The following is a 25,456-nucleotide window of genomic DNA, read 5'->3' as shown; positions in this document are numbered from 1 at the left end:
ACGGGGTTGGCATTTGGCAACATGCACTGGGTGGCTGGAATCACTGTTTATTAAAAAATATTTGAGTCCCTACTTTGCACTAGATACTCTTTTAGTCTCTTGGAAAAGGGATTGGGGGGCAGGCAGGATAAAAACAAATCATTTATGCCCACAAGAAAATTGCAGGAAGATAAAAGTCATGAAATAAACTCTATGCTTCTAATTTAATATTTTTTATAGATTATGAGAAAAAAGTTTTGCTCACTATCAGCTAGGAAAGCTGTCTTAGCACAACCATTCATTCTTGCACAAATCAAAATCAAGACGAGCCAGATTTAATTTAATATTTTTTCACAGATTATGAGAAAAACTTTCTAATTTAATTTTTTTATAGATTATGAGAATAAAGTTTCGCTCTCTATCAGCTAGGAAAGCTGTCTTAGCACAACCATTCATTCTTGCACAAATCAAAATTAAGATGAGCCAGAAGGCTCCATTCTGACAGCTTCTATTGGAGAACCTACATTTACTGGACATGGGGAAAGTTGCTGGGCTCTAAGGACTGTGCTCATTTCTTGAACTAGATAAATGGTCTTGGTGTAGCATAATACCAAAACTTCTTGTCGCAGCCCGTAAGGACAGAACTCAATCAGCCTGAAAAGGAAGTCAGTGACTCCGACTCAACACAGGAATGTTCTATGATTGCTAAAGAAGGATGTAGGAGTGTGGCACAATTCAACCACAGTCTGTGGCCCTGTGCCTCTGCCTTGACATGAGTGGGATTTCCCAGCTTCTCATTTTCTTCTTATCTAAGACATTGGGAACAAATTACTTGACCTCCTCTGGGCTTCAGTACTCCCACTCATCAAATTAGAGGACTGGGCAGTCGCTAGGCTCTCTTTAGGCATCATATTTTAGTTTCTGTGATTTTAAATTTGAGAAAGGGGTGTGTAAGGGAGAATACATAGGGGAGGGGGAAAGGCTTATTAAAAGTGTAGTTAGAAACTGAATGTTTAAGAATTGCATTTTGTAATAATACCTTTACCTAATCAGGACTGACAATCTTACCTGATGACAGCACCTGGAGGAATGGCTGCATTCAAAAATAAAAATGAAATAAAACAAGACCTCATTTGAACTTAGCAATAATGCTGATTCCTCTTTTTGATTTGAGGAGGTTATAGCTGTTGTAAATGCTTGAATTGGGTCTGCCCAGGCAAAACGGAGTCAAGAGTCCATGTCGGATGAATTTTAACAATGTAGACAATAGAAAGGGTTGCTTAAACTGCCCCTCTTTTACCAAAACACATTTACAAATGAAAGAACAACACTTCCATTTTTTAAAAACATTTTTTGAGATGAAGTCTTCCTTTGTCACCCAGAGTGGAGTGCAGTGGTGCGATCTTGTCTCACTGCAAACTTTGCCTCCCGGGTTCAAGTGATTCTCCTGCCTCATCCTCCCGAGTAGCTGGGACTACAGGCGCCCACCACCATTCCTAGCTAATTTTTGTATTTTTAGTAGAGACAGGGTTTCAACATGTTGGCCAGGCTGGTCTCGAACTCCTGACCCCATGTGATCCGCCGACCTCGGCCTCTGAAAGTGCTGGGATTACAGGCGTGAGCCAACACGCATGGCTAAAAATTTTCCATTTTTAATTGCAGGGTCTGGGGAATTAAAATGCATCCGTAATTTCTTGCATCTCTCCGCTCGGGCTTGCATGAATGCAGAGGGATGGGGAGGACTGCTTGAGGCAAGCATCCGCCTCTTGTCGCCTGCCATCTGGAGAGAGAGGGCTGTGATTTATCTCACTTTAATCAGGAAGGACCCGATGGGTGGATGGAGAGGTCTGACGGCTTTGTTGCTCCATGTGGGAAAGAAACGGACAGAGTGAATTTGTGTATGATCCCTAAGGAGAAAGCGTCTTTGTGCTCTATTTCTTTTTGACCTGGAGCCCCTGAAAGCAAGCTAGTTACAAGTTGAAATAGGCCGTTTCTAAAGTGTGATTCTGTTTGTGTATGAGCCTTGATTACAAAGGGGAAAAAAACCCTCTTAATTTACATACACCACATGTAGTGCAGGATCCCCTGGGCTGTCTTTTCAGGTATCAGGAAACTTTGATGAAAGTCGCTTGTCTCATCTAGGAGTCATTTCATATTGTTTAGCAGAGCCTGGTATTAACATTTCCTTCCAACTGTTTACTGGAATCTGTGTGTTCCCTTCAAGTGATGCATACTAGGTGCATAGGCTTCCTGCCACTGTCATCCTAATCTTTCCGTGCAGACAGGAGCAGAGGGGAGAGCGCTGAGCCAGGCCCCAGCTTGCTTTTCTTTCCTGACACAGCCCGGCTCCGCTGCACTTCTCAGCTCTTGCTCTAGGTGGTGCTGTTTGACCATTTTCTTCATGTGACCCTCCACTCGGTAATATAAATTCATTCGGAGGATGACCTGATATCAAAAAAAATTCCTTTTGATTAGTAGAATCAACTTGTTTCTTCACACGATACTCTTCCCACTGAGACACATGGAGACAATTCTGACTCCAGGTTTGCAACCTTGAGATTTCTCTCAGATGCAATAAAAAAAACAAAAAAGCATTTTGAGTGGCACAGTGATGCCTAGTGCATGATCATGTTTGTCTGCTCAAACATTAAAGGGAAACTTGTGGGTTTGAGGATGCCCAGCAGCACGACAGCTGCCAATGTAAATGAGCCGTATAGAGAGAGAGGGGGCGAGAGGGGACTACAAATTTCAGAATATGAGCTGAACGTTTATAAGTTAAAAAAAAAAAAAAAAAACAAGTCAAAAGGGAGCCCAGGATGGTGCAAGAAAGAGGAGAAAGGAAGATTTTCCTTGCAGCAAATCAGGAGAGTTCATAAGGGCTGATTACATGAGTGGAAGCCTTAAGTTCTTTTTTTTAAAAAATGTGAAAGTTTGCATGTATGTATGTATGTATGTATGTATGTTTGTAGTATGTATGTATAGCTTCGTGTATTACCATTATTATTGCAATCAGCAAATGGATTTACTTCCTTTATCTCATGGGCTCCTTCCCACTCATTTCTGGCTGCACATTTTCCTTTCTCCTTCATCCCAGAACACCAAAGAACAGATGCGCTTCCTAACCCTGGCTCCAGGGGACTTTATACAATGTAAACAGTGCACCTCTAACGTGGTTCAACGCTTAGAGAACGTGTGTCCCATTTTAAAACTGTGACTCCTTTATATTTTGCAGTGCTTATTTTAATAAGAGACATTGGACTTGTGACTTATTTTTCGTGGAGGAGTGAGCTTAATGGTTGAAAGTAATCGATAAACTTGTTTTTCCTCTGATGCCATCAGCCAAGATCCTATGGCAATAGTAAGAGGATAACACTGGGCTGGCACCCCCTCCATAACATATTTGGACGATGTTTTTCCCCCAGAATGCACATGCAATAGCTTTGGTTTGGTAAGAGAGAGATGGTGTACTTGGTTTCCTTCTGTCACACTTTTGGTGAAATGCATTAGACTTTTAAATCAGGAAATTCAGCAAGATGAGTTAGATTTTTACACAAGAGCAGTGGAGGACTTCCAGCTGGTTGGGGGAATGATACGGAAATATCTTGCTAAATCAGGGTCTGGTGGAATGCTGCTCCCCTTGCAGGCTCCTCTTCACAGGGAGCAATCTGTGGGTTGCTTATAGAACAGAGCGAGCAGGAGGCATAGCATGGTCTTGCTCATGGGGAGACCCGGTGTTCAGATGTTTGTCATTAGGAACTGGGTGTGGGCTTTTTCAAGTTAAACTGAAGCAGCAGTTCTATTAGGAAGAGCCTCCCAGATCAGCATCTTCTGTTTCTGGATACTCTCCCTTTGAAAAGGCAGATTTCAGCAAAAAGCTTTGCTAATGGTGAAATTGCACAACTGAAACCCTATGGGAGCAATGGGAAAGATGGAGAAAGAGGTGGTTATATCATGTACTTCAACAGTTTATTTAGAGGCTGTTGACGTTAGAATAACAAGCCAAGACAAACAAAAATACTCATTTTGGATGAAAATATTGTCTTTTCATGTTATTATAGATAGCTGAGTCCTAAGACTTATACAGAAACACATTTTCCTAATGAGTGGCTGATTTTTCTGGTTGTGCAAGTAATATCCAAATTATTGTACAAATTTTTGGCTCAGGAGCAAACATTGTATTGCATATTGAGCTAATCACTTGCCCTTTCTAAGGTAAGCCCTTACCTCTGCTTTCCCTTCATCTTGTCATTTCTGTTTGTTGGGTACAGGTTTCCTGTTGGTTCTTTCTGTTGGCTCTGATGTAACATGAATGAAGTTCTTAACATCCTTTCAGACATAAACACAACTTAGCTCATTGTTTCTGAGTTCATATAGAGGTTTTCTTGCCCCTGAGACTTTCGTGTCAGACAGCTGGATGTTGCTGTGTTCAAGGCTCTATATGTTGATTTTGTATCCTACAACTTTACTGATTTCACCTATCAGTTCAGTTCTAACAGTTTTCAAATTTTATTTATTTGTTTTTGTTTTTTAAATATTGTATGTTTCATTTTAGAGTCAGGAGGGTAGATGTACAGGTTTCTTAAACAGGTATATTGCATGGTGCTGAGGTTTGGGCTTCTAATGATCCCACCAGCCAAGCAGTGAGCATAGTAATCGATAGGTAGTTTTTCAACCCTTGCTCCCACCATCCTTCCCTCCCACCTTTGGAGTCCCCCAGTGTCTATTGTTCCCTTCTTTGTGTTGAGTTCTAACCTTTTTTTAGTGAAGTTTGTAGGGTTCTCTATATATAACAAGATCATGCCGTCAGTAGAGACAGTTTCACTTCTTCCTTTCCTATTAGGATGCCTTTTATTTCTTTCTTTTGCCTAATTACCCTGAGAAGTGGTGTCTGTGGGCATCCTTGTCTTGTTCCTGATGGTAGAGGAAAAGTTTCAACTTTTAACCATTGATTATGGTGTTAGCTATGGGTTTGTCATATATGGCCTTTATTTTGTTGGGATACAGTCCCTCAATGCGTGATCTGTTGGGTGTTTTTTTTTCACCATGAAAGGGTTTCGAATTTTGTCAAAATCGTTTTCTATATCTATTGTGATGGCCATATAGTTTCTATCCTTTATTTTTCTAATATGGTATATTATATGTATTGATTTGCTTATGTTGAACCATGACATGATCATGGTGAATGATTCTTTCAATGTGCTATTGAATTTGGTTTGCTAGGATTTTGTTGAGGATTTTTGCATCTATGTAGATCAAGGATATTGGCCTGTCATTTTCCTTTCTTGTAGTGTTCTTGTCTGGCTTTGGAATCAGGGTAATGCTGGCCCTGTAAGATGAGTTTGGAAGTATTCCCTCCACTTCAGCTTTTTGGAAGAGTTTGAGAAGGACTGGTATTCGTTCTTCTTAAAATATTTGGTAGAATTAATCTGGGAAGCCATCTGGTTTTGCGTTTTTCATTGATAGGAGACATTTTCTTACTGATTCAACCTCCTTGCTTGCTATTAGTCTGTTCAGATTTTTAAATTTCTTCATGAGTCAATCTTGGTAGGTTTTATGTGTCTGGGAATTTATCCATTTCTTCTAGATGATCCAATTAGTTAGTGTGTAATTATACCTAGCAGTTTCTTAGGATCCTTTGTATTTCTGTGATATTGGCTATGATGTTTCATCTTTCATTTCTGATTTTATGCTCTATTGAAAACATGAGGCATAGCAGGTAGGGGGCACTGGTCAGGACTTGGGGTATAAACTGGCAGATGTTAAGGTGGGTGATTCTGGTTAACTCAGAAACTCCGAAGTCCCGTGTGGAAGAATTAACTGCCTGTACTCACCTAGTAATGTATATCCTTGGTCAAAAAAGATCCAGCTGAGAATGTTGGATGAAGGGACCAAATCAATATTCATCATTATATTGAAAACAAGTCAGATTGGCTGTGGTCTTTTGACAGCAGGTCAGTGGCTAAGTCTATTTGAACAAAGTTAGGGCAGGTTCAAGGGAGAATCCTGAGATCGGTATTCTTTGTTCCATACAAACTTGCCTTTCAGCTTCTTCTCCCCATGCCTCCAGGATGTCCCTGCACAGCCCGTAGGGCCCCCTCCTTCAGTACCTTGCCTTACGAAGGGGAGAAAATGAGTTTTCCAATGTTAGCATATATTTAGCCTTCCAAAATTTTCTATTTCTATTTTAGGGGAGCTCTAGGAAAACAGCAGATTACTCTAAATCCCCAGGTAAAAATCTGAAATGGTGGAATTTCATATGACCAGGAGACATATTTTGGGGCAAGTGGGCTTTTCACAATCACTTGGACATGAAGGCATCTGCTTCTTCTATGCCTAAAATAGTCCTTCAATTTAGTAGTTTAATTCCTCTTCCTCTTTTTCAAATTTCAAGACAATACATGTAGTGACTGAACAATTTGGATCCAAGTTTCACTATTTAACTGCCAGTGTGACCTTGGGCGAGTCACTTAAACTTTTCAAGGCTCAATTTCATCATGTAAAGTAGAAATACAAACAATCCCTGACTTAGAATATTTTGACTTATGATTTTTCAACTTTAAGATAGTTTGAAAGCAATACACATTCAGCAGAAGCTGTACTTTGAGTACTCATACAACCATTCTGTTTTCCACTTTCAGTACAGTATTCATTATATTACATGAGATATTCAAAGCCCACTTTATTATAAAATGGGCTTTCTGTTAGATGATTTTGCCTAACTGTAGGTTAATGTGAGTGTTTAAGGTAGGCCGAGCTAAGCTATGATGTTTAGTAGGTTAAGTGTATTAAATGCATTTTCAGCTTACAATATTTTCATAAGTTTATTGGAATATAACCCCATTGTAAATTGAGGGGTATTTGTAATAATGATATCTCTTCAAGGAGACTTTGTGAGCCTCTTATAGGAAAATGCATACACAGATGCATATAAATATATAATCTTTCTTTTCCATACATATGATATTCTTTAAGGATATTCAAAAATCTGGAAACAGTTGCCTCCAGGGAGATAAATGGTAGTGGGTTGGGAAACTTTTAACTGTATACGCTTTTGTACCTTTTGCATTTTGAATCAGATGAATGTATAATCTACATAAAATATTAAGATTAAAACATCACCGAATAACTTATCAGGAGTTTGGTGAACATAAGGGAAGGCCACCTATGGTTGCTGTATTTTATTCAGTGTTGGTCACTGTTGGGCACTTCATAGAGCTTATTTCATTTCATCCTCACAAGCGCCGTAGGAGGAAGGGGCCCCAGAGGGATTCATGGTTAGAATAGCAGAGTAGGAGCATTTGGCAGCTATATTCTGTGTAGGTGATAACTTGAAAGATATTTTTGTTATAAAATGTTTCAAACATACAAAAAATATAGAGAAGCAGTTTTCTATAGTTATTAAATATTCTTAATGGGTAGTCACAGAAATTATCATCCAAAGTGGGATATTCTTGAGAGAAAAAGGAGGTTCTATTTATAATTATGGTGGGATAACAAACTTAAGATGAACAGCTCTGGACAAACTGGGTTGTAGGGACCCTGGAAAACAAGGATTACTGTAAATGTGAGTCCCGCCTTGTGCTTCTCTCTGTCCCACCAAGAAAATATGGTTTTGATACAGATGTTCATTGTGTCAAGGCAACCATGGCAACCATGATTTACATACACTGTTCAAGTTTTATGCTGATCCTACCTATGTATGTCTCAGGAACTTTCCAGAGTTTCCTTTGAGTGCTTCTAAATTTTGCATAAATGGTATGTTGTCCCTTGTCTCTTTTTAAAACCAGTAAGCCATTTTCCCTTCTTTTCCTGGAAAATTAAAGGAACAAAGACCAGGAAATAACAACGTATTAGCTAAGGTTCTGTTGATTGAAAGCAACTGAACCTAATTCTGGCTAGCTTAAACCATGCTACGATTTAATGAATACTGCAGAATCTTAGATATCTTATGACTGGGAAAGAGGAGGTTCAGGCAGTTCCTGGGATGTCAGCAACAGGTAGCTGTCAATTAACTGCCCCCACACCACCCACTGCTGCCGTCATCAATATAGCACACCACGATGGCTCCCAGCCTCTGTACGTCTGGGTTCCGGTGTTCAAATTCTAGAGACAGCAAGAGAAATCCCATTGAGTCAGGGATCCTTCCCTGGGTCACACTCCCTGCATATGGTCAGAAATGCAGGATTATGTACTAAAGACACAGCTAAAGAGGACCCACTTCACTGTTTTGGGACCATTTGCAGGGGAGGCAAAATTGTGAGCTACTCAATTAAAGAGGTGATAACCATAAGTTTGCAGGAAAAAAAAAAATTGGAGAAGAGAAGGATAACACTATCCTAAGGTTTCTTCTGAAAATGGACGAAGGGAACAGCATTTCCATTTGGAAATTCTCTCCTGGCATTTCAATATTTATGGATTCTGAATTCTGAGAAAAATCAGTTGAGAAATTAGGAAAATGGGAAGGAACATTCTAATTTTCCTGTGAAAATTACAGCTTAATAGTCAGTATAGAGAACTTACTGGCTTGAAGAAATGCACTGACTTCAAGTCAAGCAAGATGAGGAAGCACTGACATGTGGAGATGAAAGTTAAGGTGAACAGGACAGGAGCAGTAAAGGAGCCTCAGTCAGACTTTCTTGTATCTGTTGCTGTGTTACAAGTGTGTGTTCATGGCCTTGTCCACTGCTAACAGTGAACCATTTCTGCAAATAAATATTAATGTGTTCATAGGCATAGTATATGTTTTACAAATCCTATGAGAGGTTTTCTAAGAAATGCCAAGTTTTAGAAACAAAATATGCCCTTAAATCGGCCATTTTGACAGTTGCTTCTTTCTAGTGCTATTCATCTTGCCAGGAGATCAGAATGTTATGTTATTTAAATGGTATTGGAGGGGATGATTGACGCCTTGTTTAACAATGTCATGTAAACAATGATTAAAGCATTAAGTATTTGTGGTGTTACCTTTCAATCTTTATAGGACTTTTCTTTAGCATTTATTTGGTGATAATATTCATTTCTTTTTAATGTTTTCTCTATTAATGCTATTGGATTTTATAATCTTGTTACAATATGTTGGCTCATAATAATAATAAATCATCATTTGTTATCATATCTTTTTAAAACAGAAGACTACTAAAAGTTTTCATATAATCCTGTTACAGAAAAAAACGACTATTTGCTTGTTATTATAGTCACTTATTATTTTTTCAAAAACTTGTAAGTGAAGTGTTATGAAAATCATATGAATTTGGGAATTCCCAAGCATTCTCAGAAATTCTATTTCCTTGTTCCCAAATCCCAATGATTAATATCTGCCAAGAGTCGGAAAACAGTGAAAGGAAGTAACATCCTATGTTGGATACCTGGTAGGGTTAGTGAAGAAACGTTATTGCTGAGCTCTGTGTTACGCTCACGAATGATGCCATTGAGGAAGTCACGCTTGTTGAAAGGAACGCAGATACACAAAGAGTTTTGCTGCTGTCTGTTGGATAAGAACCCCCTGGTCGATTTCAGCTCCTACTGCAAGTTACAAAAATCAATCCAATGATAAATGAAAAGTGCCCAGTGTGCTGGGAAATAACTTATTTTTTGGCTTCAGAGGAAATTTTAGAAACAGTGCCAAGTGAAACGTAAAAACAAACTACGAAGACGTTCATGAATTTCCCTCTGAAGCTGACAGCCGTATTTTAGCAGATGGAACTCCTACTATTAGCCCAACTCTTGGGTTGAAACAGTGTGTCCAGGAAACCCTATGTTAAAATGCAATGTGTTGGGGATATTGTTCCTCTATTTGCTTGAGTTAATTTTCAAATTAGTGTACTCTTGCTTAGCTGTGCTCTGAGGGAATGAACAAAAGATTGGTAAACGCTGATGGAGAACACTGGTCAGGCAGGGCACATAGAATCCCTGGGGATGGTGGTTCCTGACAAATGGGGGAGGAGGCCCTGAGCCAGGCTTGGGCTGGGCTGGAGGAACATGAAGATGGGATCTACTCACAACCCCCAAAACTGAGGGTCCTGGTAACACATTATTTCGCCCTCAGCCATGCAAATTCATTATTTTTATGGATAAAATAGCTTTAAAAAACTAATTTACATTGAATTGTTAAAATATTTATATAGAGATTAGAAATATTTATATAGAGATTATTGGGAATCCCCTCCTAAAGCCCAAACATAAAAACTACCAAAAAAAAAAAATTCCGTGTAGGCTAAGATTGCAAATGACTGATGGAATGTAATTTAAATTAAACATGGAAAATATATTTCCTCTTTAATAAAGATCTAAATTCTATTCTTTTTAGGAGCCTTCAGAAATGAAATTCAACTATTAAAAAAAGTATAGAGAAGCCTTTAGAAAAGAAACTTTTCTTTTGCTGTATTATATATTAAAGAACTTTGATGAGAATAGTTCTAAAGTGTTTAATAATCGATTCCACTGATGTTTCTAGGTATTGTGGGGAACACCTAGAAATTAAATCTTCATCTTTGGCAGATCAGAGGCCTATTATTTTTAGGTAAAACAATTAAAATCTGCTTTTAATAAATCACAAATTTTGCAAGTTAGCCATTAATAGTAAGTGCTTTTCAAAGTTTGGCCCAATACATGAAAAAGCCAGAAAAACATACCTGCATTAGTTTTGCCCATCACCTTCTTATGCTGGCCTCAGGAGATTTATTAACAGCATTCAATATTTTAGGTAGGCTGGATGTGGTGGCTCATGCATGTAACCCCAGCAATTTGGGAGGCCGAGGTGGGAGGATGGCTTGAGACCAGGAGTTCAAGACCAGCCTGGTCAACCAAGTGAGCCCCTCGGTCTCTCTGAAAAGAAAAAAAATTTAGGTATCCTGTGGCTACCTCCAAAAACAAACTCCAGAGGAACTGAATTTTTTTTTTTTATTTCATGTGTTGGGATAATGGCTTCTTTTGCAGTTACTTACGAAGAATTTAAGGGTCAGTAAAAATATTTTTTCATCCTTAATAACATGAATTCTCTAATTTGTGTGTGATATAATGCTAGATATTGTGCCAAAAGTGTTACATATACATAATCCATGCCCATTTTCAAAGATAATACTAATATAGAGAATAAGAATCATTATTATTGTAGTAAGTATTATTTTAGTAATAGTAGTAATAATCAAAACAATTACATCAAACACTTATTAAACCCTTATTATGTGATAGGTACTGTGTAAGCAATTTCCACATATTAGCTCCTTAAATGTGATCACTAACCCCATGAGGTAGGTAGCATTATGTCCATTTTATAGATGCAGAAACTGAGCTTTGAAGAGGGAAAGCAACTTGCCCAAGGCCATGCAGGCAGTCATTGATAAGGGCAGGGAGAGAGAAGTTGAAGTCTGAGATGTAAGTTCACAGACACGAGTACACAAACACGTACAAGATACTCGTATGACATGTGGGGTTGCTTGAAATATGTAATTGACTTTCCCCAGCACAAGAAAGTGTTTGGACAGATTTCAAAGGGATCTAACACTTCCTCAGAGGACTGCCCTACGACATTTTTCCGTGTGCTTTTCTGCCTCTTGTCCTATACTTTTGGCATTTCTTCTGCTCTTAGAGGCAATGAGTCAACAGCATATTTTTAGCACCTCCTGTGTGCATAGAAGTGGCCCCTGACTCAATGGGAGTGTATAACTACCATGGGCCAAATCAGTCTGCTTTCCTGTTAGCCAGGGGATTATAGAAGAACACGCTCCCCTGATTCCAACAGAACTTGCTGCCACTCTGATGTCTTCATTGTAAGGCCTCTAAATGAATGTTCAAGAAATTCATGTTAAAGGCACGTGTCATATGTGTAACTTGTAAACATTTGTGTACTTGTCTCTGTGTCCTTACACCTCAGGCTTCAACTCTTGTTTTTACCTTTATCAATGACTACCTGTGTGCTGTGTGGCTTTGGACCAATTGCTCAGCCCCTCTAAAGCTCAATTTCTGCATCTGTAAAATGGATATAATGCCATATATACATAGATATAGATATACATACACCAATATATATACACACATATATATGTGTGTATATACATATATATATAATATACAAACTGAAATATATAGTTATATAAATATTTCCGTTTAAGTTTCAAAAATCACTGGAGGGTATTTTTATAATACCCTTCAGCAATTTTACCTGCTGCCTTTGCACATTCTGGTGAATTTCTAAATGGAAGTCTGATAGAGATTAATCTTTTAATGCATCATAAATAAAAAAAATCACAGAATGATGTAGCTGGAGAGGACCCTGGGGATCTAGTGTTTCATGAAAGATTAATGTCCTTGATCGGTTTGTAAGTGTTTTGGGAAAATCTTCCATGGTCAAATAAAACTTGGCAATGTTGGATTAAAGTTAAATAGGTTTTTTTTTTCCTGCAGAACTTCATAGTCTTTAATATGCTAATATGTTTTGTGAATCTACAAGGAATGAAGTGTTTCAATGCTTATTTTACCCAGATTCTCATTTTGGGACAGGCTGGTCAAGCTGAGTCAGCTAGTATATTCTCTAGATGGAGATGATGGCTGATGCCTTTTTGAGAGCAAGAGAGTCCCCAGGGGAAGCAAGGGTATATCAGTTGCTCCATTTCATGCCAAGGATCCTCAGTCTTTAGAGGCTCAGAGAAGGCTGAAAGGCTACTCTAGGCTATCAGGGCTACCATTCATTGTGACCCATGCTACAGAGAAGCTTTGAGCTCAGTGCAAAGGAGTGACCAGCCCTTGAGAATCAGGAAAATTTATTTATTCCTGACCTAGTCCACTGAGGACATACAAGGAATGGGGCAGGGGAGTGTCACCAGCTATGGTTACAAGCTAGTCTGATTCTCTTTCATTAAGAAAACTGGTCCCTGTGAGTTTAGATTGGGAAGCACCAGGTTAAAAAAATTTTAGGCCAGGAGTGGTGGCCACTGTACTCCAGCCTGGGTGACACAGTGAGAATCTGTCTTAAAAAAAAAAAAAAGTTAAGCGATGTCTTCTGTTGAGGACCTCTCAGAACTTTTAATATGAAAGTGTGCATTGTGAAGAATGGGAGTAGAGTGTACAGGAGTTTTAAAAGCTACTTGGTCATGAAACTCTTGCTTTGTGCAGGATTCGAGGGGCACTAACATTCTGAGGAAAATATTTTGGGAAACATTGATCTAATCCAAACTTCTCATTTTACCAGCAAACAACTGTGGGGCCCTCTAAGTTTCCTTTCTCCATCATTGTGACAAATTCATTGGAATTAATTCAATTAAACCTGGGGTCAGCTTTGAAGAGATTTATTTAGCAGGTAAATCTGTTTTGTACATTTTGAGGGAGTTCTGAGTTTCCATAGTCAGAAACCACAGATCAATTTAACCAACCTTTATGGAATATCACCTATGGCCCAAAGACCCTTTAGCTACAGTGATGGTCTACAAAAATATAAACTGTAATTCTTGCAATACAGGAGATTAGTAATAATGGTAAATATAATGATGATGACACCATGAATAGCTAACATTTATTGAATGCCTTTCTATTAGTCAGGCACTTTACTAAGTATTTTAATCCTCCCAACAATTTATGAGGTAGGGATTATAATAATTCCCATCTTATAGTGAGGACACTGAGGTTAGGAAATTATCCTAGCCTAAATGTTAAGTGTAAGCATGAATAGAAAGGTGTTATCAGCCTATAAGACATTCCTTTATGAGTGATACAAAGTCCTATATAAATTCAGAGAAAAGAAAAGTGGTTTTAGAAATCCTTGATCAGTGAGTGTGAAGCATGTGGTGGCCCGGTTACTGTTTGGTTGCCCATCTGTCCTCCCTCTGGGGATCAGCACCGCCTTACTTTGGAAGAATTGTTTTCCTTTTCACTGTAAGGTTCTTTCTGGCTATGCGATGGGGCACATTGCCGCAAACTAGCCCTGTTCCAGTCTTTGAGAACCTTGAAATTGGAACCAAGGGAAGAGGATTGCCTCTTGAATGGTAATTCTCTAAAATCTAGTCTGAGGTGCTGGTGCCAAATCCCTGGGTCTGTGGAAGGAGCTGGGCTGTGAGAGGGGAGAGTGATGTTGATGTCAAGAGAGAGGCAGGTGCTAGGAGCAGAGAGATGGAGGCCTGGAGGGTTTCTGGGTTTCTCTGAGGCTTAGGGTTTGGATCATTGTCTTCGTTACTGGAACAAAGGATTTACCATACCTGCTCTTCTGGGAATGAAACTGTCCTGCTTTGCAAAATAAAGTGTCATTAGGAAGAGATCTTAAAAACCCCACACCATAGACAGGTGCACAGATCCGTAGAAGTGTTAAAGTTCTGTCTGTTGGATGCTAAGCCAAGACTCTTAAGTATGTTCTAAAGAGAAACTGGTGTGTGTAGGCTGTGCACTCCCAGGGAGATAAAAAGTCAGGAACTTTATGGGTTGGGCTTGGTGGCTCCCACCTGTAATCCCAGCACTGTGGGTGCCTAAAGTGGGCAGATTTATTGAGCTGAGGACTTCGAGACCAGCCTAGGCAACATGGTGAAACCCCATGTCTACAAAAACTACAAAAATTAGCTGGGCGTGGTGGCACGTACCTGTAGGCGGGAGGATCGCTTGAGCCCAAGAGGGAGAGGGTGCAGTGAGCCATGATTGTGCCACTGCACTCCACCTGGGTGACAGGAACTTTATGGGGAATGGGATCTTGGAGACTGAGTAGAGACTAGAGGAAAAAAAAAAAAACTACCTCCCCAACTGGCCACACTATTCTTTTAAAAAAATGTTAATTGACAAATTAAAATTGTATGTATTTACGGAGGTAGAATGTGATGTTATGATATATGTATACATTGTGGAATAATTAAATCCAGAGAATTAATAGATTCATCACCTCAAAACCTATCTTTTTTGTGGTGAGAACATTTGAAATTTATTGTCTTAGCAATTTTGAAATACACAATACTTCATTGTTAACTACAGTCACCATGCTGTGCTGTAGATCTCAACAAAATGTATTCTTCCTGTCTCAACTAAAACATTGTACTCTTTGACAACATTTCCCCATTCCTCTCACCCCCTCCAAAAATACCCATTCTTTATGTTGAAGAGAATGGCTAAAAAGTCCCAGCAGGTTTCAACTGACGGATTCAGTGGTTGTCCCATCACACTTCAATGTTATTAATAGAAAGGGGAGGGGCAATACATAATTCGGACAGGCGGAAAGTACCATTGTAACCACTTTCCTGACTTCACAGAAAAAGTCCTCTTGTTTTCATCTGTAAAATGGGAACTGCGTGAATACCATTCTTCTTTTCTTCAGCCTCCAAAGAAAAAACAGATGCAAAGCCTTTTATCAATTGCAAAACAGTATACAATGTGTGTTATTACTCACAGTTGTCTTACTGTGACCAAACACTTTATAAGCCTGCGGCAAGTCAGCCTTACTCTCAGGAAGTGGACAATATTTGGGGAAGGAGAAGCAGCAGGATCTTTCAGGACAGTAGCCTTGGTGGGTCCAAAAATTCCTTGAGCGAAATGGGAGACAAAATTTTCTTCCTGCTTTGGGGTTTATCCTGTTAGTCTTTTCTCTCTTCACTCCTATTTTCTATGGAGAATTTCCTGGTTTTGGAGTTTGGGTGCGTTTTATGGAGAGGAGGCAGAACATCTTTAGCTCCAGCAGAATGAAAGGATACATGCAAAGGAACCTAGCACAGTATGTGGTACCCAGTTCCCCTTTAACTTGGCTTTATTCATTCACTCCTGGTAGGGCATTAATAAGGGATTTAGCCCCCTCCTATTGAAAACGTTTAATTCAGGGAAGAGTTCAGGCAGTGTGGACAGATACAGTGTAGGCCAAGCCTGTTTCTAAGGCAGGAGCTGGGTAGGGAGGGTGAGAAGGGCGAGAAGAATAGGGCAATATGTGTCGTCTGTGTTGCTGCTGTTGCAACCACCACAACAAACAAACAAGTGAAAAAAAAAAAAAAAAAGAATTGTCCATACCGGAAAGTGTGCTGTTTTGGAGGAGGCTGGGGAAAGTGTGGATGGCTCGAGTGGGTCCTGTTGGATTGAAGTCTGACAGTGGTGATTCCCTTCAACAAATGGTCGGGGTGGGAGGGTACACACACACACACACACACACCCCACACGCAGCGCCCAGCCTCCGATTTCAGCGCTGGCAGGAGATAACCATTCTTAGCTCGCCTTTCCAGGGTTATTTTTGGCTGAGGCTGTTCGCTGATGGCAAAAGGTTTCAGCCCCCTCCCAAATCCCTCCCCGTGCTTGTTCTAAAGAGAAACTGGTGCGTGTAGGCTGCTCACTCCCAGGGAGACAGGGAGACGGGCCTGGCGCCGGAGAGGAACCCGGACTCTGCCCAAAGTCTCGCCGCCCGCCGGCTGTTTTCTGGCGGAGGGTGTGCCCCGGAGGGTGGCGATCGCGCGTGAAGGCTGGGGCCAGGCGCGAGTGCAGGCGTCACCGGGGTCGGGCTAGCAGGCCCTGGAATCAGGCTTTTGGGACACCCCGAATGTGAGTCCCACTTGGGGAGAAACTGAGGGCACCTCGGGTGGTCTGGCAGCGGAGAAGGTGGGCGGGAGAAAACTTTACGGGAAGGCAGAAGCAATCTCTGCCGAGGGAGTCAGCGAGCGGCCGCGCGGAGAGGAGGGGCGGGCGGTCCCCAGGCGGGCGGGCGCAGGGCGCCGACCTGCCGGAGAGGGCGCCCGGGCGCGAGGCGGAGTCCCGGCGAGTGGCCAGGCTGGCGGAGGCCCCCGGTAGGCTGCAGATTCCCTCCGGCCCCGGGAGCCGCAGTAGGACCGGCCAGGAGGCGAGCCCCATCCCGGTGCTGACAGTGCCCACCGCGCCCTACGAGGACCGGCGGCCGGCCGGTGGCGGGGGTCTGTGGCGACCTACCGGCCTCTTCGAGGGCCAGCGCAACAACCTGCCCAACTTCATCCAGAGCGTGCTGTTGTCCATCGACCTGCGCGACCGTCGGGGCTGCACCACGGTGGTGGGCAGTGACGGCAGGTACTTTAGCAGGACGGCCATCAAGATCGTGGTGCAGATGGCCGCGGCCAACAGGGTGAGTGTCCGGATGCCCCTTGCTTCCCGCCGCGCCGCCGCCATGCCCTCTCCTAGCCCTTGTCCCCCGCTGCCTCCGGGCCCAGCTGGGAGGCCCCTGCCCGGCCCTGGCTTTGCTTCCTCACTCCTGCGTCCTCACCCTCCAGCGCCCCACTCCCGCCGTGCTCGCAGCCTCCCCGGTGCACCCCGGACACTGGGTTCTATTAGTACCCACCACCCCCAAAAGCCTTGAGGGGTGTCCGTCGTTCCTGGAGCCACTCCGGGCGCCCTGGACTCTTCTCTGACTCTGCACACCTCCCGCACCTGCTCATTTTTCTTTCGGACATTCTCTTACCCGGCCCTGTAGATTCCAAGGCATCTCCCAGTTTTCCATATTGTTCCCAATGCGTTCACTGCCCACAGTCCCCACACAAACTTCTTTCCCAAGCTCACAACATAGTTCCTCTGCCCTGTGCCCTTTTTGCAATAATCTGCCAGTCCCCTAAGTCTTAGCTCTGCCTATTTAACAGTAGTGGTGTCTCAGAACACACACACACACACACACACACACACACACACACACACGATCCCTGACATATTTGGCAAGAGTAGGCCCTGAAGGTTTTTAATATTTTGGTTCTTTAACCCAGTGGAATTACTGAATGATTTATTTAATTAGGGTAGGGATGGAGTGGATCCATTTGTTTGATGCTAAACAGCCTGAGCTCGCAGTTCCCAGGGGGCGTATCTCTAAATGGTCTGAAACGAGATTTGCAGTGGTTTTCTTAATGCAATTCCCAACTTCTCTCCAAATGCCTTTTGACATTTGACAACATTTCATGCCTCTTCCCCTTTCGCTTTTCATCCTTGTTTTCTCACCCTTCTCCCACGACCTCGGTAGTCTTCTGCAATCCAGATTCTCAGACTTCGGGTTTTTCTCCCTCTGCCCCTTTCCTCTCTGTCCTATAACTAGAAGCACCTTTTGGCATAGACCCGTATCCCAGTTTCCTCTTTCCCAGGTCCAGCAGCATCTCAAGGACATCTACAAGAGGGATACTTAACTTCAGGGGTCTCTGAATGATATGTGGGAAACATCGTCTAAAAAAGTAATTTTATCCTTATTCATGCAACCAGACCCACACTCATAGAACTTTTCTTTAAGGGGAGTGTCTTGCAGATGTATAAATGAGTGTTAAGATCTTTAAAGGCGAAACTGAACATTTCCCTGGCATTTGAATTCCCTCCTTCCTTCCCAACCCTCTCCTTTTCATTTTCTCATTTATTATTAAAAACATTTTTAATGGATCTCCATGCTTCATATTTATCTACTATAATTCCTCCTTCTCGGTGTTGCAGGGATGGGGAAAGAGGATTTTTTAAAAAACACAATAAAAAGCAATTGGGAGAAACAGGGCCAGTGGTGTTGTGGTGGGTAGTGGAATTGTGATTTTTGACTCCAGTAGACAATGATGCTGGATATATGGGGTTTGATTTCTCTCTGGCTCCTCACTTGAGATTGATGAAGTTTGGCTAGAATCAGGGAGTTGAAGAGAGGTTGACAAATGGTCTTTCACTCTTCTCTGACACGCTGTTCCTGTGGAGTGATGGAGAATAATGAGCCTTGGGAGAGCTATGGGAGCTCTCATACTCCTTCCCGAGCCAATTTTTTAGGGAGTGAGAGAAACATGGCCTGTCCAATACTTGTTGTGGGTCAGGATATTTTTGAAGCTACGGTTGTTGATTTGCATGGGAAAATTATTATGTCTTATTATTTCTTGTCCCACTTTACCATAAGGGCTCCTCAGCTTCTTACTTCAATGGGTCTTCCATGACAAACACACTTTATTAACTCTAAGAGTGGAATTTATTTTAACAGATAATTAGCATAGGTCAATATATGCTTAAAATAGAGTCAAATTAAACCTACTAGCTGTTATAAAGGACAGATGACAAAATCCACATAGAAGAATCGACTCTTAAATAATCTGAAAGTACTACTTCTAAGAGGGGCGGGCATGGGTGAAGGGAATGGTGGACATGTTTCAGAATTTCAAACGCCAACTTTAACCAATCGTTTCCTCATTTTGTTCACCTTCTTGGGGGCTTATGCTAAAGTGAAGTGAATAGCCATAAGGCTGGCTTCAGGAGAAAGGTGGTCTAAAAGAACTGGATAATTATAAGCAAAATTGGTCTCGAATGATTGAAAATTGATGAGAATGTGCTTGTCTCCTGATTTGGCATCCTGAGTTAGACTCAGGAATACTGAACATGGATCCCAAAGGCTTTGGTCTTTTTTGATATCCTATTTGATAATCATAAGCAGGCTAGAAAAATAGGAAACTAGAATTTATTCTCTTTGAACTGACAAATCTGACCAGTGGGCTGCATTCTCTCTATCTGAAAAATCTTGGTCTTGATTGAAAAAGTTAATTTTACAAAGCAATTTTCTTTTTTTAAATTAAATTTCACTTTTTTTGAGACAGGGTGTCACTTTGTTGCCCAGGCTGGAGTGCAATGGTACAGTCTTGGCTCACTGTAGCCTTGACCTCCACAGATTCAGGTGATCTTCCCACCTCAGCCTCCTGAGTAGCTGGGGCTATAGGTTCACGCCACTACGCACAGCTGATTTTTGTGTTTTTACTACTCATAGGGTTTCTCTGTGTTGCCCAGTCTAGTCTCAAACTCCTGATCTCAAGAGATCTGCCTGCCTTGGCCTCCTAAAGTGTCATGAACCACCATGCCCAGCCTACAAAGCAATGTTCTAGGAAAAACTACAGTTACTCTTTGATTATGTAATTGCTGGAGAAGAAAAGCATGGCATTTCTAAAATGATGAACTATATTACTTATATTTTAATATCTCATAAAGTTTGAAATAGACATTTCAAACATAAACATGTATAAAAATTTTTATAAATTAAAAATATAAAATCAAAAACATTTTACAATTATTTTATTATAAAATTATTATAGAATCAAAAACATTATAAATTTAAACAAGTTTTTAAAAAATTTATTTTGGGATTTCCCATGGAGTGATGGAGAATAATGAGCCTTGGGAGAGCTATGGCAACTCTCATACTCCTTCCTGGGCCAACTTTTTTAGGAAATGGGAGAAATATACCCTGTTCAAGGTTTATTGAGGGTCAGGATATTTTTGAAGCTACAGTTGTTGATTTGCTTCAAACTTTAAAAAATTTTTAAAAAAATTATGGCATGTAAAAAAATTTATTATAAAACTTTGAAATTTTCAAACTTTCAGAAAAGCAGACAGATGAGATTAATGGCACTCACAGGCAAGCATAGAACATAGATTGTAAACATTTTGCTATATTTGTGTCATGACTATTTTTTGCTTGTGTTTGAAAGTATATTAAAGAAAATGATATTTTACCCCTAAATTCTTTAGTACAGATTTCTAAAAAAATAAGAACATTTTCCTGTATAGTTACAAAATCATCTTTTCAAACAAAATAAAAAATGGCTTTTTTATATCATTTATTACCCAGTCCACATTCAGATTTCCTCAATTATTGTGAAATGTCCTTTTATTTTTTGAGACAAAGTCTTGCTCTTTCACACAGCCTGAAGTGTAGTGAAACAATCATAGCTCATTGCAGCCTCAAACTCCTGGGCTCAAGTGATCTTGCTGCCTCAGCTTCCTGAGTAGCTAGGACTATAGGTGCACACCACCATGCCCAGCTAATTTATTGTTTTTGTAGAGATGGAGGTCTTACTACATTGCCCAGGCTGGTCTCAAACTCCTGGCTTCAAGTGATCCTTCCAGCTTGGTCTCCCTGAAATATATTTTGTGGCTGGTTTGTTCAAATTAGTTTCTTCTAATCAAGGGACACACATTGCATTTGATTATTTAGCTCAAAACTGTTTTAACCTGGAAAATACCCATACTCTTTGTTTATGTATTTATTTAGTGAAATTGACTTGTTGAAAAACTAGTCAGTTGTCCTGTAGAATATTTCCCCTTCTGGAATTTTCTGGTTGCTTTTTATGGTGTCATTTAACTTTTCACTCTGTTTTTTCCTGGTTAACTGGAAGTTAGTTCTAAAGGCTTTTAGGCCTGCTATAACAAAATACCAAAAACTGGATGACTTATAAAGAATAGAATTTTATTTCTCACAGTCCTAGAGGCTAGCAAGTTTAAAATCAAGGAGCATGTGGTTTTGATATCTGGTTAGGACCAACTTTCTGGTTCATAGATTGGCCTTCTTGCTGGGCCCTCACATAGTGGGAGAGACTAGCTAGCTCTCTGGGGCCTCTTTTATAAGGGCACTAATTCCAATCATGAAGCCTCTGTCCTTATGGTCTAATGACCCCCTAAAGGCCCCACCTTTTAATACCAGCACCTTTGGGGTTAGGATGTCAACATATTAATTTTGGGAAGACATACACGTTCAGCCCATTGCAAGGTTTAGTTAGATTCAGGTTCAACTTCTTTTTTTAAAGACTATTTCATAGGCAATAATGTGTATTCACATCCCATCATTAGTGATGGTGAGATGATCGCAAGGTTAGGGTGATCACTGCCTATCTCCTCTGCTATATTCCCCCTTGGGTCAAGCCAGTAGTCTGTGACGTGAACTTTGTACCATGTGTATATTCAGTTATATTCTGTATCAATAGTTACTTGATTGTTTTAGCATTTATTAATGATCCTTGCTTGAGTTGATTATTTCATTAGGGGTTTCAAAATGGTGAATTTCTAATTCTCTAATTCTATCTACATGTTTTAGCTGGCATTTTTCTATAAGCAGACCATTTTCTTCACAACTGGGTTATTTGGCTACCCTGAAACATAGTTCCTTCCGGGAAGGCAGAACATATGTTTATTTCTGTCTTTTAAAAATTACTGGTGTTTGGAGTGAAGATTAGGTGAGCTAACTACCTCCACAGGTGACAAATGAATTTTGTTTTGTCTCAATTTTGCTTTTTTGAATATCACTGTGGCTGCTTGGATTTTTATATTTAATTTGAATGGATTAGGGAATAAATGAGAAGATAGGTTTTATCTGTTTCTGTAGTTTTTATGTGGCTGTGTGAACTTACTTTTAAAAATTCCCAGAAATATTTTAATTCCCCTTTAAAGATATAAACTATGTCATACTATAAAGCAAAAGAAAAACCAATCATGTGAAGAGTAAATAGTATCGTTTAAACGAATTGTGGTTAAGCTTAGTTTGTAACTAATTAGTTTTTTATTTTCTTTCTACTTTTATCTGCTTCAGAGCCTCTTCAGTGGTTTAGATCTTCTATGTGTCAAATTATTCTAATCTCTTAAAAAGTTTAAGAGCTAAAATACAACACAATGACTACAAGAATGCCTTTGTCCTTTTCTGGGTAGGTACACCTAAGGCAACTTCTTTTTCTCTTCTTTCTTCTCTTCTTCTTTCTTATTCTTAAATCATCTTCAATATTGTACAGATGACAGCACTATGCCTGCCTAAAGATGTTTCTGAGTTTTTCTTTTTTTTTTCTTTTTTTTTTTTTGAGATGGAGTCTTGCTCTGTCACCCAGGCTAGAGTGCAGTGGCACAATCTTGGCTCACTACAACTTCTGCCTCCTGGGTTCCAGTGATTCTCCCAACTCAGCCTCCTGAGTAGCTGGGGTTACAGGCATGCACCACCACGCGTAGTTAATTTTTTGTATTTTTACTAGAGACGGGGTTTCACCATGTCGGCCAGGCTGGTCTTGAACTCCTGACCTCAAGGGATCTGCCTGCCTTGGCCTCCCAAAGTGCTGGGATTACACGTGTGAGCTACTGCGCCCGGCCGTTTCTGACTTTTTCTAAAGTCTTCTTTCTCTGGAGATGACATTATATAATAGCACTGTTCAATAGAAGTTTCTTTGATGATGGAACTGTTCTATAATCTGCATTGTCCCAGCCACTAGCCATATGTGACTACTGTAACACTTGAAATGTGGCTAGAGCAACTGAAGAACTGAATTTTGCATTTTACTGAATTTTAATTAATTAAAATAGAAATGCAAATAACCATAAGTGGTTAGTAGCTACCATACTGGACAGCAAAGATCTATAATTCAGCATTTAAAATCGATTTTGTTTTGTTTTCAAAAATGGAGTCAGACTTTTACAACCCAAAAGAACTGTAGGTTAAATTAAGGTAAATCACCAAATACTACATACACATTTGGGAAATCCAAACCAGATTTTTTCATGTGATAACCACACCCTCTTTTGACTTTAGCCTTGGAGGTAATGGAGTATGGCAGAAAAAACCCTGTATCAGCAGCTGGAAGACTCACCTTCTTTTCCTAGCTCTGCCATATATTGACCAAAAGAGTCAAAGTCCATTCAGATGGTTGAGGGGCCTTGGAATTTTGTTTTTGGTTTTCACATACAAGTTGGAGGGCAGATGCGTTAGCCTCTTGAAATACCCAGAAACCACTTGTTTCCTCATCTAAAAATCAGGTATGACAGGATCATTTAATTATCCTGGAAATCAGATGAAGCACTGCATATGAAAGCACTTTGTAACATCGATAGCACTGGGAAATGTAAAGACCTTTTACTGAAATATAAAGGTGTATGGTCAACTGAATATATCTCAGATAGTTAGGATTTGACTGTATATATTGAATATAACCTGTAGTGGGCCCCTTGGTAAACAGCTTACAGTTTTGTTGCAAGTTTTAGCCAAGAGAAAATTTATTTGTTGACTAGTCATGCCCTTTATTGGCCACATGATGAGCAGCAAAGATATTAACACACAGTGCACCTTGCAGAATTCAAGAATGTCTCAGTGTCTTGTGAACTAGGAAGCTGAAATGCAGTGGTATGCAGAAGGCTGGCTCAGTAGGAGCCTTGGGAGTGTCCTCCAGATAGATGTTTGTGCAGGTTGTATTTGATTCCAGTTGGCCATGAAAAGCTGGTTGCTCTAAAGAATGAGAATATACTTGGTTTTGCATTTACTAGAACTATCTGGGGAACAAATCTTGGGGTGGAAGAAAGAAGGGAGGGAGGGAAAGCTGTGCTTCAATACCTAGGGCTTCTTTCCTGGAATGGATCTGAGAATCTGGGATTGGGTGGCTAATAGCTCATCTCTAGAAGGGAGAAAGAACTGGGTGGTGATGGCTTTGTATTTTCTATTGGAGTTCACTAGAGAATAGGTGAATGGAATGGGCTGCTATGATCCAGACATTAGGGAGGACAGGTTTGTGATACATTAGAAAACTTGAATGAGCCCTTCTATGATTCTCTCTTCCCTCTTTCTGCTTCCCGTTCTTAATCACCATCCGCAGGTTGTGGAATTAGCAAATCTATTATGTGAGCAATAGCAAACTTACAGGAGCCCTTGGCTCCATCTATCTCCCTGTTTGTGTCAGTTCCTTCTGGATGCTTTTAGTCTGTGGTCTTCATTCACTCTTTTTATGGGGAAGTAAAAGGAGTGGGACAGATTATGAGAACAGCTGGGTCCTCCCAGTTGCTGGGGTGGTTATTTTAAGCTTTGTTTAATGTGTCCAGAGACCCAGATGGCATTTTTAACTAAGCTGCTTTATTAAATCTTGTGATAAAGCATAGTGACGTTTATTGAAAAGGCAGACACGCATCAGCAACATTATGCGTGAAACTTGCTCTAAGAATTTTCTATAAAACATCTGTTCTCTTTGAGCCTTTTGTGAACTCTGGAAGTTTGCTAGTTTCCATACAGACTTGAGAACAAGAAGTTGGAACCCACTTTTGGAGATGTCCAAGCATAGGTATTGGAATCATTAATCCTAACCCTCTCAGTTTTAAGGCCCCGGATACCCTTCTGTTAGACAACAGTAACATGAGCAAGCACTGTAATAACATTTAAACAAGATTATTTGGAAATAATGGACAAGAAAACTTAGTATACATTGTTTGGGGATTTTAAAATTAAAGATAAAAAGCTAGGGCTTCAATGACCTGTGCCAGCCTATAGCCTTAAGAGTCAATTTGCAAACACTCAAGATTTGGCCAATATGCCTCTACTACTTCTACTTAACACAGTCAAAGGGAAATTTTTAGATTCTTCCATCTGATTTGACTCTCTTAGTTACGAATAAGAGGATATCTAGAATATATATGTGACTTGTTAAAATGAAAATCCACCTTCTCTGAGTCTTCAAATATCTTTCATATCTTACATTTTTAGTCAAATCAACTTTTGAAGTCATGTCCGTAGTTGTATGAAAAGAAAAATTTCAGGAACATTCAACCTCAAAAGTTCTTTTTCTTAGTCTGAAGTCGTAGAAGCATTTGACTTTTACTTTCTCTTTTTAAGTTTGTACTAGTAGGTATTTTGTATAAATATAATATTTACTTATTGCCTTTGTATTCTTTTTCTCTAGTAAACATCCTGGTTTTTAGCTATCAATATGTAGTTTTACATTTAGGGATTTCTAATGGAAAGAGAAAGGAATCTGCAATCAGAGGACGAGAGTTTATTCTACTTGACCAAACA

This window comes from Pan paniscus, chromosome 8, assembly GCF_029289425.2.
Source record: "Pan paniscus chromosome 8, NHGRI_mPanPan1-v2.0_pri, whole genome shotgun sequence".
Taxonomy (NCBI): Eukaryota; Metazoa; Chordata; class Mammalia; order Primates; family Hominidae; genus Pan; species Pan paniscus.
The sequence above is the reverse complement of the archived record's forward strand: the minus strand, read 5'-3'. Positions refer to the sequence as shown.